This window comes from Rattus norvegicus, chromosome 16 (genome assembly GCF_036323735.1).
Source record: "Rattus norvegicus strain BN/NHsdMcwi chromosome 16, GRCr8, whole genome shotgun sequence".
Lineage (NCBI taxonomy): Eukaryota > Metazoa > Chordata > Mammalia > Rodentia > Muridae > Rattus > Rattus norvegicus.
In genome coordinates, this window is record NC_086034.1 from 46,791,196 (window position 1) to 46,819,092 (window position 27,897).

The window sequence follows — 27,897 nt, forward strand, 5'->3', positions numbered from 1 at the left end:
CTATGTTTAGGTATGGGCCTTGAATTCCTATTCTTTCCAGGACTTTTATCATGAAGGGGTGTTGAATTTTGTCAAATGCTTTCTCAGCATCTAATGAAATGATCATGTGGTTCTGTTCTTTCAGTTTGTTTATATAATGGATCACGTTGATGGTTTTCCGTATATTAAACCATCCCTGCATGCCTGGGATGAAGCCTACTTGATCATGGTGGATGATTTTTTTGATGTGCTCTTGGATTCGGTTTGCCAGAATTTTATTGAGTATTTTTGCGTCGATATTCATAAGGGAAATTGGTCTGAAGTTCTCTTTCTTTGTTGTGTCTTTGTGTGGTTTAGGTATAAGAGTAATTGTGGCTTCATAGAAGGAATTCGGTAGGGCTCCATCTGTTTCAATTTTGTGGAATAGTTTGGATAATATTGGTATGAGGTCTTCTATGAAGGTTTGATAGAATTCTGCACTAAACCCGTCTGGACCTGGGCTCTTTTTGGTTGGGAGACCTTTAATGACTGCTTCTATTTCCTTCGGAGTTATGGGGTTGTTTAACTGGTTTATCTGTTCCTGATTTAACCTCGATACCTGGTATCTGTCTAGGAAATTGTCCATTTCCTGAAGATTTTCAAATTTTGTTGAATATAGGTTTTTATAGTAAGATCTGATGATTTTTTGAATTTCCTCCGAATCTGTAGTTATGTCTCCCTTTTCATTTCTGATTTTGTTAATTTGGACACACTCTCTGTGTCCTCTCGTTAGTCTGGCTAAGGGTTTATCTATCTTGTTGATTTTCTCAAAGAACCAACTTTTGGTTCTGTTGATTCTTTCTATGGTCCTTTTTGTTTCTACTTGGTTGATTTCAGCTCTGAGTTTGATTATTTCCTGCCTTCTACTCCTCCTGGGTGTATTTGCTTCTTTTTGTTCTAGAGCTTTTATGTGTGCTGTCAAGCTGCTGACATATGCTCTTTCCTGTTTCTTTCTGCAGGCACTCAGCGCTATGAGTTTTCCTCTTAGCACAGCTTTCATTGTGTCCCATAAGTTTGAGTATGTTGTATCTTCATTTTCATTAAATTCTAAAAAGTTTTTAATTTCTTTCTTTATTTCTTCCTTGACCAGGTTATCATTGAGTAGAGCATTGTTCAATTTCCACGTATATGTGGGCATTCTTCCCTTATTGTTATTGAAGACCAGTTTTAGGCCGTGGTGGTCCGATAGCACGCATGGGATTATTTCTATCTTTCTGTACCTGTTGAGGCCCGTTTTTTGACCAATTATATGGTGAATTTTGGAGAAAGTACCATGAGGAGCTGAGAAGAAGGTATATCCTTTTGCTGTAGGATAGAATGTTCTATAAATATCCGTTAAGTCCATTTGGCTCATGACTTCTCTTAGTCTGTCTACATCACTGTTTAATTTCTGTTTCCATGATCTGTCCATTGATGAGAGTGGGGTGTTGAAATCTCCCACTATTATTGTGTGAGGTGCAATGTGTGTTTTGAGCTTTAGTAAGGTTTCTTTTACATATGTAGGTGCCCTTGTATTTGGGGCATAGATATTTAGGATTGAGAGTTCATCTTGGTTGATTTTTCCTTTGATGAATATGAAGTGTCCTTCCTTATCTTTTTTGATGACTTTTAGTTGGAAATTGATTTTATTTGATATTAGAATGGCTACTCCAGCTTGCTTCTTATGACCATTTGCTTGGAAAGTTGTTTTCCAGCCTTTCACTCTGAGGTAGTGTCTCTCTTTGTCTCTGAGGTGTGTTTCCTGTAGGCAGCAGAATGCAGGGTCCTCGTTGCGTATCCAGTTTGTTAATCTATGTCTTTTTATTGGGGAGTTGAGGCCATTGATATTGAGAGATATTAAGGAATAGTGCTTATTGCTTCCCGTTATATTCATATTTGATGTGAGGTTATGTTTGTGTGCTTTCATTCTCTTTGTTTTGTTGCCAAGACGATTAGTTTCTTGCTTCTTCTAGGGTATAGCTTGCCTCCTTATGTTGGGCTTTACCATTTATTATCCTTTGTAGTGCTGGATTTGTAGAAAGATATTGTGTAAATTTGGTTTTGTCATGGAATATCTTGGTTTCTCCATCAATGTTAATTGAGAGTTTTGCTGGATACAGTAATCTGGGCTGGCATTTGTGTTCTCTTAGGGTCTGTATAACATCAGTCCAGGATCTTCTGGCCTTCATAGTTTCTGGCGAGAAGTCTGGTGTGATTCTGATAGGTCTCCCTTTATATGTTACTTGACCTTTTTCCCTTACTGCTTTTAATATTCTTTCTTTATTTTGTGCGTTTGGTGTTTTGACAATTATGTGACGGGAGGTGTTTCTTTTCTGGTCCAATCTATTTGGAGTTCTGTAGGCTTCCTGTATGTCTATGGGTATCTCTTTTTTTAGGTTAGGGAAGTTTTCTTCTATGATTTTGTTGAAGATATTTACTGGTCCTTTGAGCTGGGAGTCTTCACTCTCTTCTATACCTATTATCCTTAGGTTTGATCTTCTCATTGAGTCCTGGATTTCCTGTATGTTTTGGACCAGTAGCTTTTTCCGCTTTACATTATCTTTGACAGTTGAGTCAATGATTTCTATGGAATCTTCTGCTCCTGAGATTCTCTCTTCCATCTCTTGTATTCTGTTGGTGAAGCTTGTATCTACAGCTCCTTGTCTCTTCTTTTGGTTTTCTATATCCAGGGTTGTTTCCATGTGTTCTTTCTTGATTGCTTCTATTTCCATTTTTAATTCCTTCAACTGTTTGATTGTGTTTTCCTGGAATTCTTTCAGGGATTTTTGCGATTCCTCTCTGTAGGCTTTTACTTGTTTATTAATGTTTTCCTGTGCTTCCCTAAGTGTGTTCAGGTCTTTCCTGAAGTCCTCCAGCATCATGATCAAATATGATTTTGAAACTAGATCTTGCTTTTCTGGTGTGTTTGGATATTCCATGTTTGTTTTGGTGGGAGAATTGGGCTCCGATGATGGCATGTAGTCTTGGTTTCTGTTGCTTGGGTTCCTGCGCTTGCCTCTCGCCATCAGATTATCTCTAGTGTTACTTTGTTCTGCTATTTCTGACAGTGGCTAGAATGTCCTATAAGCCTGTGTGTCAGGAGTGCTGTAGACCTGTTTTCCTCTCTTTCAGTCAGTTATGGGGACAGAGTGTTCTGCTTTCGGGCGTGTAGTTTTTCCTCTCTACAGGTCTTCAGCTGTTCCTGTGGGCCTGTGTCTTGAGTTCACCAGGCAGCTTTCTTGCAGCAGAAAATTTGGTCTTACCTGTGGTCCCGAGGCTCAGGTTTGCTCGTGGGGTGCTGTCCAGGGGCTCTCTGCAGCGGCAGCAACCAGGAAGACCTGTGCCGCCCCTTCCGGGAGCTTCAGTGCACCAGGGTTCCAGATGGTCTTTGGCTTTTTCCTCTGGCGTCCGAGATGTGTGTGCAGGGAGCAGTCTCTTCTGGTTTCCCAGGCCTGTCTGCCTCTCTGAAGGTTTAGCTCTCCCTCCCACGGGATTTGGGTGCAGAGAACTGTTTATCCGGTCTGTTTCCTTCAGGGTCCGGCTCCTGGGCCCTCCCCCACGGGAGCCCAGAGGCCTTATACAGTTTCCTCTTGGGCCAGGGATGTGGGCAGGGGTGAGCAGTGTTGGTGGTCTCTTCCGCTCTGCAGCCTCAGGAGTGCCCACCTGACCAGGCGGTTGGGTCTCTCTCTCACCGGGTCTGGGAGCAGAGAGCTGCTGCGGGCCGGGATCCGCGGGTGTGGGACTTCCGGTAAACACAGAACGTGCCCGGTTCTAGAGAAATTCTGCTTCCATGTGTCCCAAGCTCACCAGGCAGCTTTCTTGCAGCAGAAAATTTGGTCTTACCTGTGGTCCCGAGGCTCAAGTTCGCTCGTGGGGTGCTGCCCAGGGGCTCTCTGCAGCGGCAGCAACCAGGAAGACCTGTGCCGCCCCTTCCGGGAGCTTCAGTGCACCCCATAATTCTCTTCTTAAAAGCATAAGAGATAGCTGTTTATTCTGGAGCCATTTGAGAGACCTTGGCCCAGTATCACATATTTCGATTACCCCAAATTCCATGTTCCAAGGCAGAAGCACTTTCATGAAATTTGTATTGTTTTATACAACAAAGAAAGGCATAAAACAAAATTAGTTCAAAAGATATTGGTGAATACGTAAGAGGTACCAGTATACTGAGAAGGATGATCTACAGGCTCATGATGCTCCCTAATGGTACCTAATTATATAGAACCAATTAGTCAATAGATTCTATGTGTACACTGTAGCCTGTAGCTATCTTTAGATGCACCAGAAGAGGGCATCAGATCTCATTACAGATGGTCGTGAGCCACCATGTGGTTGCTGGGAATTGAACTCAGGACCTTTGGAAGAGCAGTCGGTGCTCTTAACCGCTGAGCCATTTCTCCAGCCCTAGTCAATAGATTCTAAAAAGTGTTAGATCTGATGCAAGGGGTCAGAGATTGCTGTTACAGAGAGCTAGCCCAAGATAAGGTATCTAGAATTTTGGAACTGAAACATTTGAATCTCTGTAAAACACTGAAATTTTATTTGGCCAATTGGCCTCTTTAGACGTAACTTCTTTTCAGGACTTCTTAGCCATAAGTAGAAAAATAGATTGAGTTTAATACTAATAGTCCAATTAAAAAGGCTCTTTTCTTTCAGATGAACACAATTATAACAATTGTATAAGTTGTAAAATGTGTTATATATTTATAATATCCAGTTCATCATATTTGTCAATTTAGATAAAATATTCTATTATTTATTCTAACTTAAAGAGTTTACAATTCTGTACCTCAATTAGATTTGATTTTCACTCATATTACCAACTGAAAACGATCCTTTTAAGTCTAGATCATCTTCTTCAATGCTAAACAACTTAAGCTAAATTCTGAGACTATAACTAGCTCTCAATTCCATCAAAAATCTGAGAAGGAATTAAATATTACCTGAATATGTGGGAAGCACAAAGAAATAGCTTTCAAAACTTAACAATTTGTAGAAACAGTTGGCTGCCTGGACAATCCCCAATATTCATAAACATTGGAGCATTGGTTTTTGGCCTTCTGGCCAGGTAGGATCTGACAGACCTTAGGTTAACCAATAATTATGAAGAACTAGCTTACCCTTCCTTAGAGGAGCTTAGAAGTCGACTATCACACATCTGTGTGTCCTTTTTTATTTTATATTTTTTGAACAGAAATTGCTGTCAGAATGAAATTAGAGTATTTCTTGCCCAGTAGCTAGCTTGCCACAACTGAAGTAACTCCAACTGGAGGTAATGATTCTCCCCATCTTGGAGTGGGATGGGGTTTCTTTCAGAAGCAGACATTTGTCCTAGGCAAAATATCTATTAATAAGAAAATGATTTTAAATGCCTTATTCTGTGAATCTCTGATGCATTTGAAGAGTATCTAGCTCTATATAGTAGATCTGAACTTTTAAACCTTGATTACTCTTAGCTATTTACTATTGGAATAATATTGGAAATACATTATTATAATTAAATCAGAATCTAATATTACTATGAGTTTGCTATGTGACCTTAAAGTTATGTACATGTGTTGCAACTGACTGGCAGAACCATGCTATTCAGGGTTGTATCTCACACCCATACTGCTGAATCTAAGAAGGAATGTTTGAACCAATCCTGGTCATTTATTGGACTAATTTCAGCCAATGTGACTTTTATTTTGAACTACTAATACCTGTATCTTTAGCAACAGTAATGCAACAGAGTCTTGTGTTTGGACCAACCACGGCTTCTCCTCTTCATTAGTCATTTCTGGTTGGCTGGTAAACCATGAGGTTTTTCATGTGGACAAGGTAAAAGTGGCTTGAAGTTCAAGTTCTCTCAAACGAAACATTGGTTTCAACTTTTACAAAGTAGATCTGGGTCCACCTGCATCTTCAGGAGTTAGGCCAGCAATTCTGATTATGCTAGAGTTTTCTCAGGGACACTGTAGGGTTTTCATGATAATTGCTTTTGGTAAAATGAATAGCTAGCTCTTTGAGTATCCTTTGGCTCAAGGCAACCTGGACAGTAAAGAAGAGTTCAAAAACTGAAAATTATGTGTCACATCTCCTTAATTCCTCCATCTCTTGCCTGTTTACAAGAAAATAAAGCTTATTTGAAGATCTTATAATAAGAATATAAAGAGTTAACACTGAATATAAATTCATAATAATAATAATAATGTGCTTTAATAGTGCTTAAAGTATCTGTCCAAGGCATAGGTAGAAAAGATCCCTCTTGTTTGTCTCACTCCTATTACAGTAAATGAAACTTAAAAAATAAAACCATTAATAATTTTCTCAATGGTACACATAGAGAGAAGAAATATGGATGGGCGATAAGAAATAGACAATTGAATTCCTCCCTTTTTCTTTCTTATGCAAAAATACATATAAAATATATCTAAAGTTAATAACTTCAACATATATAATATATCTTTGCTCTTTAGCTAGATAAAAATTATCATTGACTTGTGTTTTGTTAAAGACATGTATGGCTGAGTTGGTATGTAACTCAATGTTACAGAATTTTCCTAGCATGCAAAAGGCCCAAATTAAACCCCATAAGTGCATTTTTTCATTAAATGTCAAAACTGTAACAATAACTGCATCAATGTATTATGGTATATTTTATATATCACAAAATATATTAATATTTCAAAAATAATTGAAGATAATTGTACGACTCAATAAAATTTTTCAGTACACAATCCTTGCAAAGATTTATAAGTGACCCAGGGAAAGTTGAAGACTAGAAAAAGGTGATCAAATGATTAGAGAGAGGGGAGATAGGGTGGAAGGAGAAAATGTGTGAGACAACTGTACTCTAGGGACATTTGAGAATGATATGGAAACCCATTGAAATATAAACTTCCTAAAATATATGGAACTAATCATAATGAGTTCTGCTAATAATAGAAGATAGAGTCCCAACTAGATAATTCTTGCAAGCAAATGATGCTTTCAGTACTAGAATTAGGTTGCATTCAATTAAGTTTTAGCCAAGTATATCCCAGAGATACCCTAATAGACTAGGCTGTGGATAAGACAATAGACTGCTCTCCATGAAAGGACACTGGGTTCCCACTGCCCATCACCATACATCACAAGTAATTGAACAGGTACAAAAAGCACCTGAAAATGCTTGCATAACCATGAACCCAAAAGTAGATGGTCTATAGACCTAGAGTCAAACTGCACACTACAATGACTAGAATCTTTACAAACAGTTCACCAGATTAGCACATTCTATACATGTGCACACCTTAACATACGTATGTACACACAGTCTCAATTGTTGTTTTGACATATGATACCCTCAATTCTTCTTAAACATTTAATTAATTTGAGCCACCCAGGATTTCTACTCAGATTACATTATACTCTATTATTATACATGGACACCTAAGGGTGATTTCTTATTTACTGAAAAAACATTTTTTATCAGCCTGTCATGGTTGTAATGATGTACTTACTGTAAAATTATTCCATGTGTTTGACTGAAAATGAAACCATATGGTTCCTATAGTATTGACATATGCTGGCAATCAAAAGCTTATGTTAGGGCAAATACGCACAGCTGTAACTCACGAAAATCACTGATTTTAAACTTTTCATTTATGTTAAATGACTTCAAATATCATAATGGTTACTATTTATAAATTCTCTATGGTCACTATTACTATGCTTTGGTATTGGCAATGAAATTAAACAGTAAGTTATGATATGTTACAGACATATTGAAAGCTGATAAATGCCATTGCTGTGGATTAAATTTTTGGTAACACAATTCTTCTAATAACAAATGTAAATATGTCTTCTTGATATGTTTTAAAGTATTTAAGCCTGCTGAAGAGCAGAATAAAATGTGGCCCCTAATTCGGTATCTTTTGTAATACTAATAATTAACTTTTGCAACCTTCTAAACTGTGTTAACCCTTTAATCTAATACTATATACCAAGCAACCAATTATCTGAATTAAAATGCTATATTAGTATAAAAGACAGAATAGTTAAATGACTGATTTTCACTGATGTAATAATCATTCAAATATTTTACTGTAAAATATCCTCTGGAAAAATAACAATTTACACCAAAGTATCACCAAGCCTTATACTTTCTTTCTAAATACCTAATAATGGAGGGGAGATTGATTTAAAAACAAAAACAAACAAAATATCATCACTTTATCCTTGATGACAGAATACAAGCATGCTTGCTATTCACAAGCATGCTACAGTAAAGATTTGATTAACACTGACATCCTTTATTCAGTCTAATCTAAAAATACCATATTTACTGTTTCATATATAAAAATAAAGTTTACAACATTTATTAATAGAAGCAGATCTGTAATGCTTAGTAAAATTTTGGTGTAAATTGTTATTTTTTTCTGGGGATATTTTACAGTCAAATAATTGAATGATTATAACATGAGTCAAAATCAGAGATATTTAATTATTCTGTCAGTTATAACAAGATAGCATTTTAATTCAGATAACTGGTTGAATAATATAGTATTAGATTAAGGGATTCGAGAAGTTTAGAAAGTTACAAAAGTTAATTGTTAGTATTACAGACCGTACAGAATTTGTGGCCACATTTTATTCAGTTTTATATCGGTTTAAATAAGTTAAAACCTATCAATAAGACATATTTACCCGAGGTGTTAGAAAATTTAACAAATTCATGTTGATTTTCTGGTTATCTTGACTGTTCAGGCTAGTGGATTTTCTTTTAAAGAGAATTCAACTTGACAGAAACATACTGTGACACTGGAAGAAATGATTAATCCTTATATTCACAGATTAGTGAAATGACAATGTGAAAACCTGTCACAAATGCAAAGGTTAGCTAGATAAATTCTCTCTCTATCCAAGGATGAAGGGAAGACTTGGGTTAGAAATTACTTTTCTTATAAATGAAAAAAAAATACATTTTAAGTCTAAATTCTGTTTCTAGTATTGAAAAACTGAATCAAATGAATGCATTTGATTTTTCTTTTCCTTCTTTAGATCTGCACCTTATTAAGATTTAAGATAAAGTGTTTTGATATATATCATATTTTACTATACCTAATTATGGTTAATAGCATGTCAGTATATTTGGTACAATGTGCATAATTTCAAGTACAGTAAATACTGATATAAAAATACAGATAAAGGGGAAAGAACTTACATGTGATTTGTTATGTATTCCATTATAAGGAAAATACAATTATTTATATTATATTAAATTGTTGTTCTGTTAAAATCATGTTTTATTGGGCTGGAGAGATGACTTAGTAGTCCGGAGTTCAATTCCCAGCAACCGCATGGTGGCTCACAATCATCTGTAATGTGACTTGGCGCCCTCTACTGGCGTACAGCTATATGCAGGCAGAACACTGGCTTATGCTCTAAGATCAAGAATCGACAAACGGGACCTTATAAAACTGTAAGGCAAAACTTTTGTAAGGCAAAGGACACTGTCATTAGGACAAAACGACAACCAACGGATTGGTAAAAGGTCTAACTCTAGAATACAGTCAAATATCCCTATTAAAAATTGGGGTAAAGAGCTAAACAAAGATTTCTCAGCTGAGGAATACCAAATGACTGAGAAACACCTAAAGGAGTGTTCAACATCCTTAGTCATCAGGAAAATGCAAATCAAAACAACCCTGAGATTCCACCTCACACCAGTGAGAATGGTTAAAATCAAAATCTCAGGTGACAAACGATGCTGGTGAGGATGTGGAGAAAGAGGAACACTCCTCCATTGTTGGTGGGATTGCAAGCTGGTACAACCATTCTGGAAATCAGTCTGCAGGCTCCTCAGAAAACTGAACATTGCACTACCTGAGGACGCAGCTATACCACTCCAGGCATATACCCAAATGATGCTCCAACATATAAAAAGACACATTCTCCACTAAGTTCACATCAGCTTTACTTATAATAGCCAGAAATTGGAAAGAGCCCAAATGCTTTCAACAAAGGAATGGATACAGAAAATATGGTACATCTACACAATGGAGTACTACTCAGCTATCAAAAACAGTGACTTCATAAAATTCTTAGGCAATGGATGGAACTAGAAAATGTCATCCTGAGTGAGGTAAGCCAATCACAAAAAAACACACATGGTATGAACTGACTGATAAGTTAATATCAGCTCAAAAGTTCGAATTACCCAAGATACAATCCACACACTACATGAAGCTGAAGAAGGACTACGAAAGTGGGGATGCTTCAATCCTTCTTAAATGGGGGAAAATTATTCATAGGAGGATGTATAGAGACAAAGTTTGAAGCAAGAACTGAAGGAATGGCCATTCAGAACCTGCCTCAGCTGGGGATACCATATATACATATACATATACATATACATATACATATACATATACATATACATATACATATACATATACATATACATATACATATACATATACATATACATATACATATACATATACATATACATATACATATACATATACATATACATATACATATACATATACATATACATATACATGCACATGCACATGCACATGCACATACACATACAGATATACATACACATACATATACATATACACATACACACACACACACACACACACACACACTACACACACAAACACACACACGTATATATGCCCCAAACCTAGACAGTATTGCTGAAGCCAAGAAGTGCCTGCTGACAGGAGCCTGACAGAACTGACACCTGAGAGGCTCAGCTAGAGCATAATAAATATAGAAGCATATACTAGCAGCAAACCATTGAACTGAGAACGAGGTCCCAGTTGGAGGAGTTAGAGAAAGAACTGAAGGACCTGAAGGGGCTTGCAACATAAGAACAACAATACCAACCAACCAGAGCTCCCAGGGACTAAACCACTATCCAAAGACAACACATGGCTCCAGCTACAAATGTAGCAAAGAATGAGCTTATTGGCCACCAATGGGAGGTGAAGCCCTTGGTCCTGTCAAGACTGGACCCCCACAATGAAGGGCAAGGTCAGGGCGTGGAGAATCAAATGGTAGGTGGTTGGGCAGGGGAAACATGCTTATAGAAGAAGGGGTTTAATTGTATATGGGGCTTATGGCTGGGAAACCAGGAAAAGGAATAACCTTTGAAATGTAAATAAAACATATCCAATAAAAAAGAACCCAATAAAAACTGTACATAATAAATAAATACATCCTTTAAAATAATTATGTTTTATACTTTAAACTAAACTTAATAAATGCTAGATTACTTGAAATTACACATAAACATTTTGGGTTAGGAATAGAACTTTCTTTTAGAGGACTTCATAGCAAGCCAATGTAATTAGGTCAATCACCAGTACCTACCCAAATAAATAAATAAATATTTAAATGCATTATGAGAAAAATAATCATCAGAAAAGTATAACATCAGGATTAGAAATTAATTTATGCTGTTAATAAAATAGAATAAATGAAGTGTATAAATGAATGTGGAAATTTACAGAAACTTTAAGATACATCATGGATCATATGCTAAAATGTTTGCATATGAACTGGATGTGTTTGTCGCTTTCATTTTCAATTGTCAAGAAATCTGGTATGTTCAAGTGCTTAAAAATCAAGTGGTCTCACAATATTATGATCAGAAAATTTGAAATATTTCACATAATTTTCTACAGCAGAGTAATGATATTAATGTATATATATATATATGATCTTCTAATTTGACCCAATAGTACAAACACAGGCATAAATTGTGGATAAACAGAAAGCATGTTTCCAAATTTTGTGTTTCTATGAGATAGACAAGTAAGTCAAATTCAATAGTAATATGCTCATAATTCCATAGTGTTACAAAATACTTTCACATCTACAAAGTAGTTTTGATCAGAGTGACGTCATAGTTGTTCATATAATGCTTCATTCAAATAAGCAAAACAGTGTATCAATCACATAATTGTTCTGTGTATTTTAAACAGTTGTGATTTTCCTACATTTTCTCCATCTGCTGTAAACAAAAAAGTTCTGGATACATTTATCTGGTAATATAAGATGAACATTTAACATGCAATCAATAATTGTGCTGTTCTAGTAAAGTAGAGGTAGTATGTTTTTCTACAAAATCCATGACCTCATTAGACCCAGACAATTGCTACAGTGCCTAGTAAAGAGCATGATTTCCATCTTGTGGAATGAGCTCATGTTCAATTTTACAATTGTTGGTTAACCCAAAAATATTAAACCAACGGTTGCACCTTTAGCGCTATCTAGGCCTTCACTGTTGTGGTACATAGAGTTGAAAAGGGTCTAAAAAATTTAAAAGTCAGATAGCCAGGAAGTCTAATGTGAGATCATGCTTCCTAGGAAAGACTGGAGCCTAAATCAAAGCATCTTAACACTACTTAAGCCTAGACAATTCCCTGACAATAATAATACTAATAGACATGGTAATCTGAAGGGGTTCCCACATCTCAATAGTAGAATGGCAGACTACAATGGCAGCTGAGAATGGGAAAATTAGTAGTCCCCATAGGTGAAAAAATTAGTGAATCATACAAAACCTAGTAGTTAACCCTCAAATCATATACATACAGCCTACACCAACCTAAAACAATAGGTTAAATATATCTTCATCTTTATACATTTATAAGTATTTATGGCAGTAATAAGAAGAAAGATGTTACTCATTTGAGAGTGAGTAATGAGGTTTATATAAAAAGACCTAGAACATGAACAGGTCAGGGAAGGGAGAGGGAGGACTGGGTTAGAAAGAGGAAATGTATGAAAGTAAGTATTCTAATTCAAGTGAAGTATTAAGAAAAATATGAAGGGAAACAGAATGACTCATTTAAGTTCTTCCAAACACTAGAGTTGAAAGTAGTGCAATGTATCTATAAAATGGATTCCATCTGAGGACTTTAGAAGAATGAACTTAAAATATCAATGTATAATTATGAAAGATAGAAAGTTGAAAAACAAGGTTGATCCAAATCCAAAATTTATGGTTTTGGATTAGAGAACAAAAGTAACTTGGTGGATGGACAGAGATTTTCAAGCTTTGACAAAATAAAATTAAGCATCTTGAATTTGAAGTATTTGAGAAATGTGATTTGATCCTAGTTTTGTTATTCATGCCTCTAAATACAACACTTCTAGAGCCGAGGCAGGAGGATTGTTAAGATTTTGAAATCAGTTAGGATTAAATTGTGAATTTCAATATGGTTTGAAATACAACTTGAGATTTAGCTAGAAGGTAAAGGAATATATAAAAATTTAAGTAAGTAAAGATATATATAGTTTTATACACACACACACACACACACACACACACACACACACACACACACATGAGAAGCCAATTACAGAACATTAGCGCTCACTAGAGCTCTCTGGATTTTGAGGTAATAATGAATACTTTCCTCTCTGGTGAGAAAAGAATCAAGAGTTCCTATCTTTGACGTAATGTTTCTTGACATTCTCAAGGAAGGTAGTAGATCTGGGGGAAGGTCTATCTATCACAAAGTCATTGTTCTTCCAGGATACTTTGAAAGAGAAAAAAAGTAATCAGTTCTCAGGATATACCCTGCAATATATGAAATTGTGTGGGGATTAAAGCCTTACTTCTTTTCTCTCACAGATTTATTTTATTCCTTTTTCCCTTCTACATTACACACATTCCTTTATCCTCTGCATCATGTAATTTTTTTCACATTTTATTTTTTAGTAGGTCAAAAATTTGTTTAGTGTTCTTACTATTTCCCCTACCACTTAATGTGTACATTATGCTCCATATAAATGGTTTAGCCTACTTGCTAAGCCTACATCTCAATCACTTTTGTTCCAATTTCTAAGTTCCTGTATTAAATAATGTTTGTAACATTGCTTTAAAAATTCATAACATTGTCATTGAAAACACATTCTCTGAAAGTCAATATTCTGAGTTTACAAAATATCAAAAATTTAATTAATGCCGTGCCCTGAATAATTCACTTGATGAAGTTATCAAGTGCCATTAGATTTTTTCATTAATCACTAGAGCAGAATGCGGTATTTAAAAATCAAATCCCCAGTATATAAATATTCAGATTTGAGTTCGCCTTAATTGGACCTTACTATTCAAAGGAATTTTTCCTCCATAATTGTTAAAATTCCATATTAACAGAATTTTGAAATGATACAAACAAATATTTCCAATTTTTTTTATAATACAAAATGTATTTCAGTGTAACCCAGGCTGATGTCAAACTCACTGAAATTCGTTGTCTGATCCTCACAGGCCTGGCCTCCAACTGAGTATTTTATGAGCTAGTGTATACTAGGTAAAGAAAGATACTGAGTTAAAAATTGAGAAATGTGAGTGGTTTGAGAGTGAAAATAAGATATTGACATAACTCAAGCACTAGAAGAAATTTTACATGTGGAAAGAATTAAGTGAATATTACTCAAACATTGTTTGCTTTAATATTGATCTTCTTTTGAAGTTACTGTTATTTCATCTAGGAATATTATTATGTACAATATCATCAATATCATGATTGTACTGTAAGTAGAAAATATGGTGTGATTTTACTTGGTATATGTTATATTGAATTTCTGAGATCTCAATATTAGAGATTATACACAATTGTTTATGTTGATGTAATTCATGTAAATTAATAATTCATGTAAATTATTAATTAAGCCAAAATAAATAATTGCTTAATTTATTATTCAGGAAATAGTTAATGAGGATGTAGTTATTTCACAATCAACAAACTTTAGGACAATAACAGATTGTGAGTTTTGCGCTCATAACCTCATGTGTTTGGAGTCAGAGACACTACCTAATAAGAACTTAGCTCGTAAAACACACATGCACAAACACACTCCTTCACACACATATGCATACATACATACACATGCACACATTACACACACACACACACACACACACACACACACGCACACACACACACGCACACCAAATAGGACACATGTGCACCAAAAGGGAAAACTGGATAAATAGGTAGGAAGCTTTAATTAAAAAAGAGATATAGAAGGTAAGGCATAATGTGACAGGGAAAGAAGAGAAAAATAGCACTTAGAATATTTAAAAATAATAAGGGAGATATTTTACAATATTTTATGAGTTTACTTAAATAAGTCATGTGCATGTGTTTATATAGCAGGAATCATCAAAGATGAAAGCAAGAGGAAAGAAAGCAGACATGGAAGGAATTGGATGTGAGAGAATCCAAAAGCTGTAAATATTGTTCTCACATTGAAAAGACACAAGGGTGTTTTAAATAGTAAAAGAGAAAAAGAAGGAAAAACAAAACAGCAACATTTCTTCTTCTTAAACCAAAGTTTGGTGCATTTTGAAATCAATATTCAAAGCAATTAGAAAAATTTGATAAATTGACATCTTCCTGAATCAACATACGGTGGAGATAGCAACTTCAAAATTCATGAATTTTAACATTAATCCATGATGCTAGTCTTGCTTATATGTATTGTCTCTTGATATCTAGTTTTATGAATAAACCCTGTGTAGTACCTGCTACAGTCCTGCTATGTCCTGCTTTTTACAGTTAGACAAACAATATGTTCATTGACATGTATGACACTGTGTAGTCTTGCCCTTCCTCTTTCCTTTATCTGTTTCTGACATCAAAGATTCACTCAATATTCTACCAGCCTTAAAAATGTGATTGTTGAGACCCAACCGCCTGGTCAGGTGGGCACTCCTGAGGCTGCAGAGCGGAAGAGACCACCAACACTGCTCACCCCTGCCCACATCCCTGGCCCAAGAGGAAACTGTATAAGGCCTCTGGGCTCCCGTGGGGGAGGGACCAGGAGCGGCAGGACACCTGCCTGAGACACCACCGGAACCTGAAAGAAACAGACCGGATAAACAGTTCTCTGCACCCAAATCCCGTGGGAGGGAGAGCTAAACCTTCAGAGAGGCAGACAAGCCTGGGAAACCAGAAGAGACTGCTCCCTGCACACACATCTCGGACACCAGAGGAAAAAGCCAAAGACCATCTGGAACCCTGGTGCACTGAAGCTCCCGGAAGGGGCGGCACAGGTCTTCCTGGTTGCTGCCGCTGCAGAGAGCCCCTGGGCAGCACCCCACGAGCGAACCTGAGCCTCGGGACCACAGGTAAGACCAAATTTTCTGCTGCAAGAAAGCTGCCTGGTGAGCTTGGGACACACGGAAGCAAAATTTCTCTAGGACCGGGCACGTTCTGTGTTTACTGGAAGTCCCACACCCGCGGATCCCGGCCCGCAGCAGCTCTCTGCCCCCAGACCCGGTGAGAGAGAGACCCAACCTCCTGGTCAGGTGGGCACTCCTGAGGCTGCAGAGCGGAAGAGACCACCAACACTGCTCACCACTGCCCACATCCCTGGCCCAAGAGGAAACTGTATAAGGCCTCTGGGCTCCCGTGGGGGAGGGCCCAGTAGCGGCAGGACACCTGCCTGAGACACCGCCGGAACCTGAAAGAAACAGACCAGATAAACAGTTCTCTGCACCCAAATCCCGTGGGAGGGAGAGCTAAACCTTCAGAGAAGCAGACAAGCCTGGGAAACCAGAAGAGACTGCTCCCTGCACACACATCTCGGACTCCAGAGGAAAAAGCCAAAGACCATCTGGAACCCTGTTGCACTGAAGCTCCCGGAAGGGGCGGAATAGGTCTTCCTGGTTGCTGCCGCTGCAGAGAGCCCCTGGGCAGCACCCCACGAGCGAACTTGAGCCTCAGGACCACAGGTAAGACCAAATTTTCTGCTGCAAGAAAGCTGCCTGGTGAACTCAAGACACAGGCCCACAGGAACAGCTGAAGACCTGTAGAGAGGAAAAACTACACGCCCGAAAGCAGAACACTCTGTCCCCATAACTGACTGAAAGAGAGGAAAACAGGTCTACAGCACTCCTGACACACAGGCTTATAGGACAGTCTAGCCACTGTCAGAAATAGCAGAACAAAGTAACACTAGAGATAATCTGATGGCGAGAGGCAAGCGCAGGAACCCAAGCAACAGAAACCATGACTACATGCCATCATCGGAGCCCAATTCTCCCACCAAAACAAACATGGAATATCCAAACACACCAGAAAAGCAAGATCTAGTTTCAAAATCATATTTGATCATGATGCTGGAGGACTTCAAGAAAGACATGAACACACTTAGGGAAACACAGGAAAACATTAATAAACAAGTAGAAGCCTACAGAGAGGAATCGCAAAAATCCCTGAAAGAATTCCAGGAAAACACAATCAAACAGTTGAAGGAATTAAAGATGGAAATAGAAGCAATCAAGAAAGAACACATGGAAACAACCCTGGATATAGAAAACCAAAAGAAGAGACAAGGAGCTGTACATACAAGCTTCACCAACAGAATACAAGAGATGGAAGAGAGAATCTCAGGAGCAGAAGATTCCATAGAAATCATTGACTCAACTGTCAAAGATAATGTAAAGCGGAAAAAGCTACTGGTCCAAAACATACAGGAAATCCAGGACTCAATGAGAAGACCAAACCTAAGGATAATAGGTATAGAAGAGAGTGAAGACTCCCAGCTCAAAGGACCAGTAAATATCTTCAACAAAATCATAGAAGAAAACTTCCCTAACCTAAAAAAAGAGATACCCATAGACATACAAGAAGCCTACAGAACTCCAAATAGATTGGACCAGAAAAGAAACATAATTGTCACATAATTGTCAAAACACCAAACGCATAAAATAAAGAAAGAATATTAAAAGCAGTAAGGGAAAAAGGTCAAGTAACATATAAAGGGAGACCTATCAGAATCACACCAGACTTCTCGCCAGAAACTATGAAGGCCAGAAGATCCTGGTCTGATGTCATACAGACCCTAAGAGAACACAAATACCAGCCCAGGTTACTGTATCCAGCAAAACTCTCAATTAACATTGATGGAGAAACCAAGATATTCCATGACAAAACCAAATTTACACAATATCTTTCTACAAATCCAGCACTACAAAGGATAATAAATGGTAAAGCCCAACATAAGGAGGCAAGCTATACCCTAGAAGAAGCAAGAAACTAATCGTCTTGGCAACAAAACAAAGAGAATGAAAGCACACAAACATAACCTCACATCAAATATGAATATAACGGGAAGCAATAAGCACTATTCCTTAATATCTCTCAATATCAATGGCCTCAACTCCCCAATAAAAAGACATAGATTAACAAACTGGATACGCAACGAGGACCCTGCATTCTGCTGCCTACAGGAAACACACCTCAGAGACAGAGACAGACACTACCTCAGAGTGAAAGGCTGGAAAACAACTTTCCAAGCAAATGGTCAGAAGAAGCAAGCTGGAGTAGCCATTCTAATATCAAATAAAATCAATTTCCAACTAAAAGTCATCAAAAAAGTTAAGGAAGGACACTTCATATTCATCAAAGGAAAAATCCACCAAGATGAACTCTCAATCCTAAATATCTATGCCCCAAATACAAGGGCACCTACATACGTAAAAGAAACCTTACTAAAGCTCAAAACACACATTGCACCTCACACAATAATAGTGGGAGATTTCAACACCCCACTCTCATCAATGGACAGATAATGGAAACAGAAATTAAACAGTGATGTCGAGAGACTAAGAGAAGTCATGAGCCAAATGGACTTAACGGATATTTATAGAACATTCTATCCTAAGCAAAAGGATATACCTTCTTCTCAGCTCCTCATGGTACTTTCTCCAAAATTGACCATATAATTGGTCAAAAAACGGGCCTCAACAGGTACAGAAAGATAGAAATAATCCCATGCGTGCTATCGGACCACCACGGCCTAAAACTGGTCTTCAATAACAATAAGGGAATATTGCCCACATATACGTGGAAATTGAACAATGCTCTACTCAATGATAACCTGGTCAAGGAAGAAATAAAGAAAGAAATTAAAAACTTTTAGAATTTAATGAAAATGAAGATACAACATACTCAAACTTATGGGACACAATGAAAGCTGAGCTAAGAGGAAAACTCATAGCGCTGAGTGCCTGCAGAAAGAAACAGGAAAGAGCATATGTCAGCAGCTTGACAGCACACCTAAAAGCTCTAGAACAAAAAGAAGCAAATACACCCAGGAGGAATAGAAGGCAGGAAATAATCAAACTCAGAGCTGAAATCAACCAAGTAGAAACAAAAAGGAACATAGAAAGAATCAACAGAACCAAAAGTTGGTTCTTTGAGAAAATCAACAAGATAGATAAACCCTTAGCCAGACTAACGAGAGGACACAGAGAGTGCGTCCAAATTAACAAAATCAGAAATGAAAAGGGAGACATAACTACAGATTCAGAGGAAATTAAAAAAATCATCAGATCTTACTATAAAAACCTATATTCAACAAAATTTGAAAATCTTCAGGAAATGGACAATTTCCTAGACAGATACCAGGTACTGAAGTTAAATCAGGAACAGATAAACCAGTTAAACAACCCCATAACTCCTAAGGAAATAGAAGCAGTCATTAAAGGTCTCCCAACCAAAAAGAGCCCAGGTCCAGACGGGTTTAGTGCAGAATTCTATCAAACCTTCATAGAAGACCTCATACCAATATTATCCAAACTATTCCACAAAATTGAAACAGATGGAGCCCTACCGAATTCCTTCTACGAAGCCACAATTACTCTTATACCTAAACCACACAAAGACACAACAAAGAAAGAGAACTTCAGACAAATTTCCCTTATGAATATCGACGCAAAAATTCTCAATAAAATTCTGTCAAACCGAATTCAAGAGCACATCAAAACAATCATCCACCATGATCAAGTAGGCTTCATCCCAGGCATGCAGGGTTGGTTTAATATACGGAAAACCATCAACGTGATCCATTATATAAACAAACTGAAAGAACAGAACCACATGATCATTTCATTAGATGCTGAGAAAGCATTTGACAAAATTCAACACCCCTTCATGATAAAAGTCCTGGAAAGAATAGGAATTCAAGGCCCATACCTAAACATAGTAAAAGCCATATACAGCAAACCAGTTGCTAACATTAAACTAAATGGAGAGAAACTTGAAGCAATCCCACTAAAATCAGGGACTAGACAAGGCTGCCCACTCTCTCCCTACTTATTCAATATAGTTCTTGAAGTTCTAGCCAGAGCAATCAGACAACAAAAGGAGATCAAAGGGATACAGATCGGAAAAGAAGAGGTCAAAATATCACTATTTGCAGATGACATGATAGTATATTGAAGTGATCCCAAAAGTTCCACCAGAGAACTACTAAAGCTGATAAACAACTTCAGCAATGTGGCTGGCTATAAAATTAACTCAAATAAATCAGTTGCCTTCCTCTATACAAAAGAGAAACAAGCCGAGAAAGAAATTAGGGAAACGACACCCTTCATAATAGACCCAAATAATATAAAGTACCTCGGTGTGACTTTAACCAAGCAGGTAAAAGATCTGAACAATAAGAACTTCAAGACACTGAGGAAAGAAATTGAAGAAGACCTCAGAAGATGGAAAGATCTCCCATGCTCATGGATTGGCAGGATTAATATAGTAAAAATGGCCATTTTACCAAAAGCAATCTACAGATTGAATGCAATCCCCATCAAAATACCAATCCAATTCTTCAAAGAGTTAGACAGAACAATTTGCAAATTCATCTGGAATAACAAAAAACCCAGGATAGCTAAAGCTATCCTCAACAATAAAAGGACTTCAGGGGGAATCACTATCCCTGAACTCAAGCAGTATTACAGAGCAATAGTGATAAAAACTGCATGGTATTGGTACAGAGACAGACAGATAGACCAATGGAATAGAATTGAAGACCCAGAAATGAACCCACACACCTATGGTCACTTGATTTTTGACAAAGGAGCCAAAACCATCCAATGGAAAAAAGATAGCATTTTTAGCAAATGGTGCTGGTTCAACTGGAGAGCAACATGTAGAAGAATGCAGATCGATCCATGCTTATCACCCTGTACAAAGCTTAAGTCCAAGTGGATCAAGGACCTCCACATCAAACCAGACACACTCAAACTAATAGAAGAAAAACTAGGGAAACATCTGGAACACATGGGCACTGGAAAAAATTTCCTGAACAAAACACCAATGGCTTATGCTCTAAGATCAAGAATCGACAAATGGGATCTCACAAAACTGCAAAGCCTCTGTAAGGCAAAGGACACTGTGGTTAGGACAAAACGGCAACCAACAGATTGGGAAAAGATCTTTACCAATCCTACAACAGATAGAGGCCTTATATCCAAAATATACAAAGAACTCAAGAAGTTAGACCGCAGGGAAACAAATAACCCTATTAAAAAATGGGGTTCAGAGCTAAACAAAGAATTCACAGCTGAGGAATGCCGAATGGCTGAGAAACACCTAAAGAAATGTTCAACATCTTTAGTCATAAGGGAAATGCAAATCAAAACAACCCTGAGATTTCACCTCACACCAGTGAGAATGGCTAAGATCAAAAACTCAGGTGACAGCAGATGCTGGCCAGGATGTGGAGAAAGAGGAACACTCCTCCATTGTTGGTGGGATTGCAGACTGGTAAAACCATTCTGGAAATCAGTCTGGAGGTTCCTCAGAAAATTGGACATTGAACTGCCTGAGGATCCAGCTATACCTCTCTTGGGCATATACCCAAAATATGCCTCAACATATAAAAGAGACACGTGCTCCACTATGTTCATCGCAGCCTTATTTATAATAGCCAGAAAATGGAAAGAACCCAGATGCCCTTCAATAGAGGAATGGATACAGAAAATGTGGTACATCTACACAATGGAATATTACTCAGCTATCAAAAACAACGAGTTTATGAAATTCGTAGGCAAATGGTTGGAACTGGAAAATATCATCCTGAGTGAGGTAACCCAATCACAGAAAGACATACATGGTATGCACTCATTGATAAGTGGCTATTAGCCCAAATGCTTGAATTACCCTAGATCCCTAGAACAAACCAAACTCAAGACGGATGATCACAATGTGAATGCTTCACTCCTTCTTTAAATGAGGAAAAAGAATACCCTTGGCAGGGAAGGGAGAGGCAAAGATTAAAACAGAGACTTAAGGAACACCCATTCAGAGCCTGCCCCACATGTGGCCCATACATATACAGCCACCCAATTAGACAAGATGGATGAAGCAAAGAAGTGCAGACCGACAGGAGCCGGATGTAGATCGCTCCTGAGAGACACAGCCAGAATACAGCAAATACAGAGGCGAATGCCAGCAGCAAACCACTGAACTGAGAATAGGTCCTCTATTGAAGGAATCAGAGAATGAACTGGAAGATCTTGAAGGGGCTCGAGACCCCAAAATTACAACAATGCCAAGTAACCAGAGCTTCCAGGGACTAAGCCACTACCTAAAGACTATACATGGACTGACCCTGGACTCTGACCCCATAGGTAGCAATGAATATCCTAGTAAGAGCACCAGTGGAAGGGGAAGCCCTGGGTCCTGCTAATACTGAACCCCCAGTGAACTAGTCTATGGGGAGAGGGCGGCAATGGGGGGAGGGTTGGGAGGGGAACACCCATAAGGAAGGGGAGGGGGGAGGGGGATGTTTGCCCGGAAACCGGGAAAGGGAATAACACTCGAAATGTATATAAGAAATACTCAAGTTAATAAAAAAATGTGATTGTTAGGTGATTTTAGTCATGACAAATAGTAAAAATATATATGGGAAAATTTAACCAGCAGTAGAATTTATTTTCTAATAAACTTTACCACGAAAGGCACACACTCACTTCCAAAAGTGTTCAAAAATAATAATATAACTTATGCATACATTTATATAACGTTCATTATATGAACAAGCAGATAGAAATGAATGATCTATCTTCTAATACTGCAAAGGTAATAATTATACTTCTAAGAAAAATATGATTTGAAGTGGTAGAGTATGTTAGTCTACATATTCATAAGGTTGAAACAAACAATTGGAATGATTTTAACTCTAACCATGGTAACACAGTTAGTTCCCATCCAATCTAGACTACAAAGTGAGACCACTTACCTCAAGCAAGCAAAAACTCAAAACCAAGCAAATAACAAACATTCGAAATGGATAAATTATAAGTTCTGTATGCCAGATTTTATTCTGTCTTACTTTTAAGCCAGTGTACCATATTGATTACCAGGTTGTCAAGATATCTTTATGGTTTAAAGTGTGGCATTTATATCTTGGAAATAACTAACAACTGTCAAATAATACTTGATGCGATCATTAGGAGTGGATTGGCACTTTGTACTAAAATCCTAACCTACTACTCATGAATAATAAGCTCATAGACCTTAAAGGATAACTCCAATTTTACTTTCCTGACTCAATTCTAAAATCTCATGATTATTCACAGAGATGTGTAGCTCTCATCCCCCACCACAAAACATATTTTCTGCAACAGATGACACCACTTATAAAATCGACAAGAGACTGTTCAAAATACAGAAACCAAGTCACTGAGGTTTTCCATTCCACTAGCTGTTTCTATAACCTAATGCATTATATCGAAGCTTCAAACATTATCTGAAGGTGGGGTAGAAAGGTAAAAGGAGACAAGAATCAGAAAATCTGCTGTCTTCTATACATATACTCATATTAAATCTCAAAATATCTGTAATTCTTTTTTTTTTTTTTGGTTCTTTTTTTCGGAGCTGGGGATCGAACCCAGGGCCTTGCGCTTCCTAGGTAAGCGCTCTACCACTGAGCTAAATCCCTAGCCCCAAAATATCTGTAATTCTTACAAGACGTTCAGAATGGCAAAGCAGTTCTCTATGTGCATAGAGAATTTTCAAAGGGTCCTAAGACCAGAAATAGGCCTATAAAAAATACACACACACACACACACACACACACACACACACACACACACACACACACACACATATGAGAATAGCAGATAAGATAACCAGGAAAACGTCTTCTCACCCTTTCAGAAAGTGTCTGTTCCTGAAAACTCTCAAAGTACTAGAGATAGAAACTTTAGCATTCTATAATGCCCAACAAAACAATTCAGCCTAATTCTCTCTACAACACTGTAGGCATATTCATTAAAAGGATAGTGGTGATTTGAAAAGGCTTACACATGCAACTTGAACAGTAGTATGCAAGTTGTATAAGTCTCAGCACAGAAACAAATATTAAGATAAAAGAACAATGTGACATAAATTCCAAACTACTAAATTTCACAATGAAAATGATCTGTACGCCCTTCAGACAAAATTTAAAGGATATATATTACAGTATTCAAAATTTATTATAACTATATTCAAATAGATCAAACATAAAGTAAAAAGATGACCGGAATAAGTAATCCAATACAAGATATGAAAATCAAATTAATTAGAGAACTGAAAAGAAGCTGTTCTATGAAACCTTAATAAGCCAGATAAAAACCTAACTGAAAAGCTTCACAAATTGAACAGATCACGTAGAAAACAGTATGTCTAGAGCTGCAGAAGAATTAGATCACTACATAAAAGTTAATGATGACTAGATACATGGTAATAGATAGATAATAATGGTGGTGATAGACAGACAAAGATAGATAGATAGATAGATAGATAGATAGATAGATAGATAGATAGATAGATAGATAGATGATAAATGGTGACAGATGACAGTCTAGATGAACAGATGACAGATAGGTAAGATAGATAGACAGACAGACAGACCTAGAGATGCATGCATACATACATATACATACATATTATATAGATAGATATGGTAGACTGAGAGAAAAAATGGAAAGATACAAATCAACAGAAAACAAGTACCCTGAATCACCATAAAATATGCAACCTTTCATTTGTGAGGAGTATTTCTATTGTTCTGCATACTTTAAAGAATGACGTATAATTTGTTTTATTTATTTTAATGATTCTCAAGGCAGTTTTGGTTTACATATGCGTGATGACTAAGAATGTTGAATGTTTCTCAATCATTTGAGTTTCGTCTATTGAGAAATCTTTGTTTACTCTATCAGATTATTAATTGTTATTTTCTCTTGATATTTAGTTTATGAATTCTTTATATATGTTAAATATCATTCCTCCATTAGATGAATAGATGGTAAAAATTGTTTTCCCATTCTTTGGGCTCATGCTTTGTCCTAATTGTAGTGTCCTTTTCAAAGCAGCTTTTCAATTTCATAGGGGCACATTTATGTGTAATTGATCTTAATGCCTGTGCTAATGCTCTTCTAGCTGAAGTTTTTTTCTTTGCTAAATTGCTCAAAAATATTCCCCACATTTATATCAAGTTCAATGTATCAGGATTTTTGCCTTTGTTTTTTATTGTTTTACTCCTGTTCTGTTCTTGTATTTATTTTAAGATATGGTTTTGCTATGTAGTCAGGGTTGTCCTGAACCTTTATCTAGAGACCAGGCTATCCTGGAACTCAGGGGTTCATCGGCCTCAGAATTATGAATGTTGGGAATAAAGACATGTGATATGACCACTGAACTTCAGTGTATATGATTTTGTGTTGAAGACATTGACCCACGTTGCATAAAATTATGTGCAAAGTTATTAGTATGAATATATTTGACCTGCAGCTGCAAATGTGAAAACCTAGTGTTGAAGCTGTTTCTCATTCTTTATCAAAATTCAGATGTGTAGACTTATGTCTGGGTTTTCAATTTCATTCCATTGATTAAAGTTGCTGTTTGTTTGTTAGGTTTTGCTTGTTTGTTTGCTGTTTTTTGATAGTACCATGTTATTTATACTTTTATAGCTCTGTAGTACAATTTGAGATAGTGGATGGCCATCCCTCCAGCAGTTTTCTTGCCATTCAGGATTATTTTAGTTGTCCTGGGTTTTGCGTGTTTCCATATGAAGCTGAACATTGTCTTTTCAGAATCTGTGAAGAATTGGTTGTAATTTTGATATGTATTACCTTAACTCTTACTGATTTAATTGAATCAATCCATGAGCATTGGAGGCTTTTCCATCTTCTTATATGTTCTTCAATTTCTTCAGTTCCCTAAAACCTGACCTGAAATGGAAATTCCTGATTTCTTTGGAGACGTGGTTGTGTTGTATGGTGGTGTTTTGTTTTGTTTTGTTTTGTTTTGTTGTTGTTGTTTGTTGTTGTTTTTTGTTTTTTGTTTGTTTATTGTTTTTAGAAAGTGTCTTCTGAGAGGATGTCTTTGTTGAGGTAGATTCATGAGCGGTGTTTTGTTGAGAACAGACTTCTGGAAGCAGCCAGTGATTTTTGTTGGAGTGGACTCTTGAGAAAACATGTGTTATTTAGCAAGGGTATAAATGTAAGCCTATAGCCTATGGATGGTGCAGTGTGATATTGGTACAGAGTAGCATTCTTTGCTGGTCATCATTATACTTTGCTGATGCTGGTCTTCACTGACAAAGCTGCATGGTATTGGTGCACCTTGTCATTCTTTGGTGGTCATTATTTGTTGTAACTTCACACAGAAAAATGCACCAAAGAATTTCTGCTAGTATTCCAGTGGATGTTTGTGACTTTTGATGGCTGAATGACAGAGCCTCACAGTTTCTTCTGAGCAATTGTCATTGTTGACCCATGAATGGTGTTTGTCAGTATATCGAGCTGCTACTGTTGATTCCTATGAACTGACAAATTTTATCCTGACAACACAGATTAGATTCACTTCAGAGAATTATTTCTAAATGGACCATATCCTCCTTTTCTGTCAATCTGGTCAGTGGTAGGCTAGAAGGGAGTTTAAAACATTTAAGAACCCTTATCACTATAGTATGAAATTATAAGCCTACATTTTAATTTTTTTATTACAGTTAACAGAAAATTATATATATGTATATATATATACATATATATAATTTTATTTAAAGGTATTTCAAAAAGTTTTGGATCCCTGAGTTCTTCCACAGTTTGTCATTTATATATGACATGATAAGAGATGCTGAGTTTCATGAATTAATCTTGTACCAGCTAGTTTGCTAAAATTGTTTATCAGCTGTAAGAGTTTGCCAGTGGAATTTTAGGGTCACATATGTACTAACATATTATCTGCAGATAGAAAAAATACTTTAACTTCTCCCTTTCTGATTTGGGCTCTATTTCAGTTGTCTTGCTGTATTAGCTAAGATTTCAAGTAATATATTTAATAGGAAGAGAAAAATTGGACATCCTTGTCTGGTTTCTGATTTTAGTGGAATTGCTTTAAGCTTCTCTCTACTAAAGTTGATATTGGTCTTGGCTTGCCGTGATTTGCTGTTGTTATGTTTAGGTATGGCCATCCTTAATCTCTTCAGGATGTTTACTGTGACATGATGTTGGACTTATTTAAGGGAATTTTTTGCATCTAATTAGATGATCATGTTGTTTTCCTTTAGTTTGTTTATATAGGAGATTAAAATGTTCAAGTTATTATTTTAATCAACTATAGGTCTCTGGGATGAATTCTTCTACATCTCATTGGATGATCTTTTGGATGTATTCTTGGATTTGGTTTTATTGAGAAAATTTGTATCTATATTTATAAAGGCAATTGATTTATAATTCTCTATATTTATTGGGCTCTTATATGGCTTGGGCATCAGATTTATTGTGGCCTCATAAAATGAATTAGGCAATTTCCTTCTGTTTCTGTTTTGTGGAATAAGTTGAGGAGTATAGCCATTAACTCTTCTTTGAAACTTTAGTAAAATTTGGTACTAAAACCCTCAGGCACACAGATTCTGTTGATTAGAAGATGTTTTAATCAGTGCTTCTATTTCATTAGGGGTTAAAAATCTTTTTAAATGGTTTACCTGATCTCATTTAACATGGTTAAGTGATAGGTGTCAATAAATTTTTCTCAGTTCTTTGAGATTTTCAAATTTGGCAGAGTACATGATTTTATTTTAATTTCTTTCTTTCTTCCTTCCTTCCTTCCTTCCTTT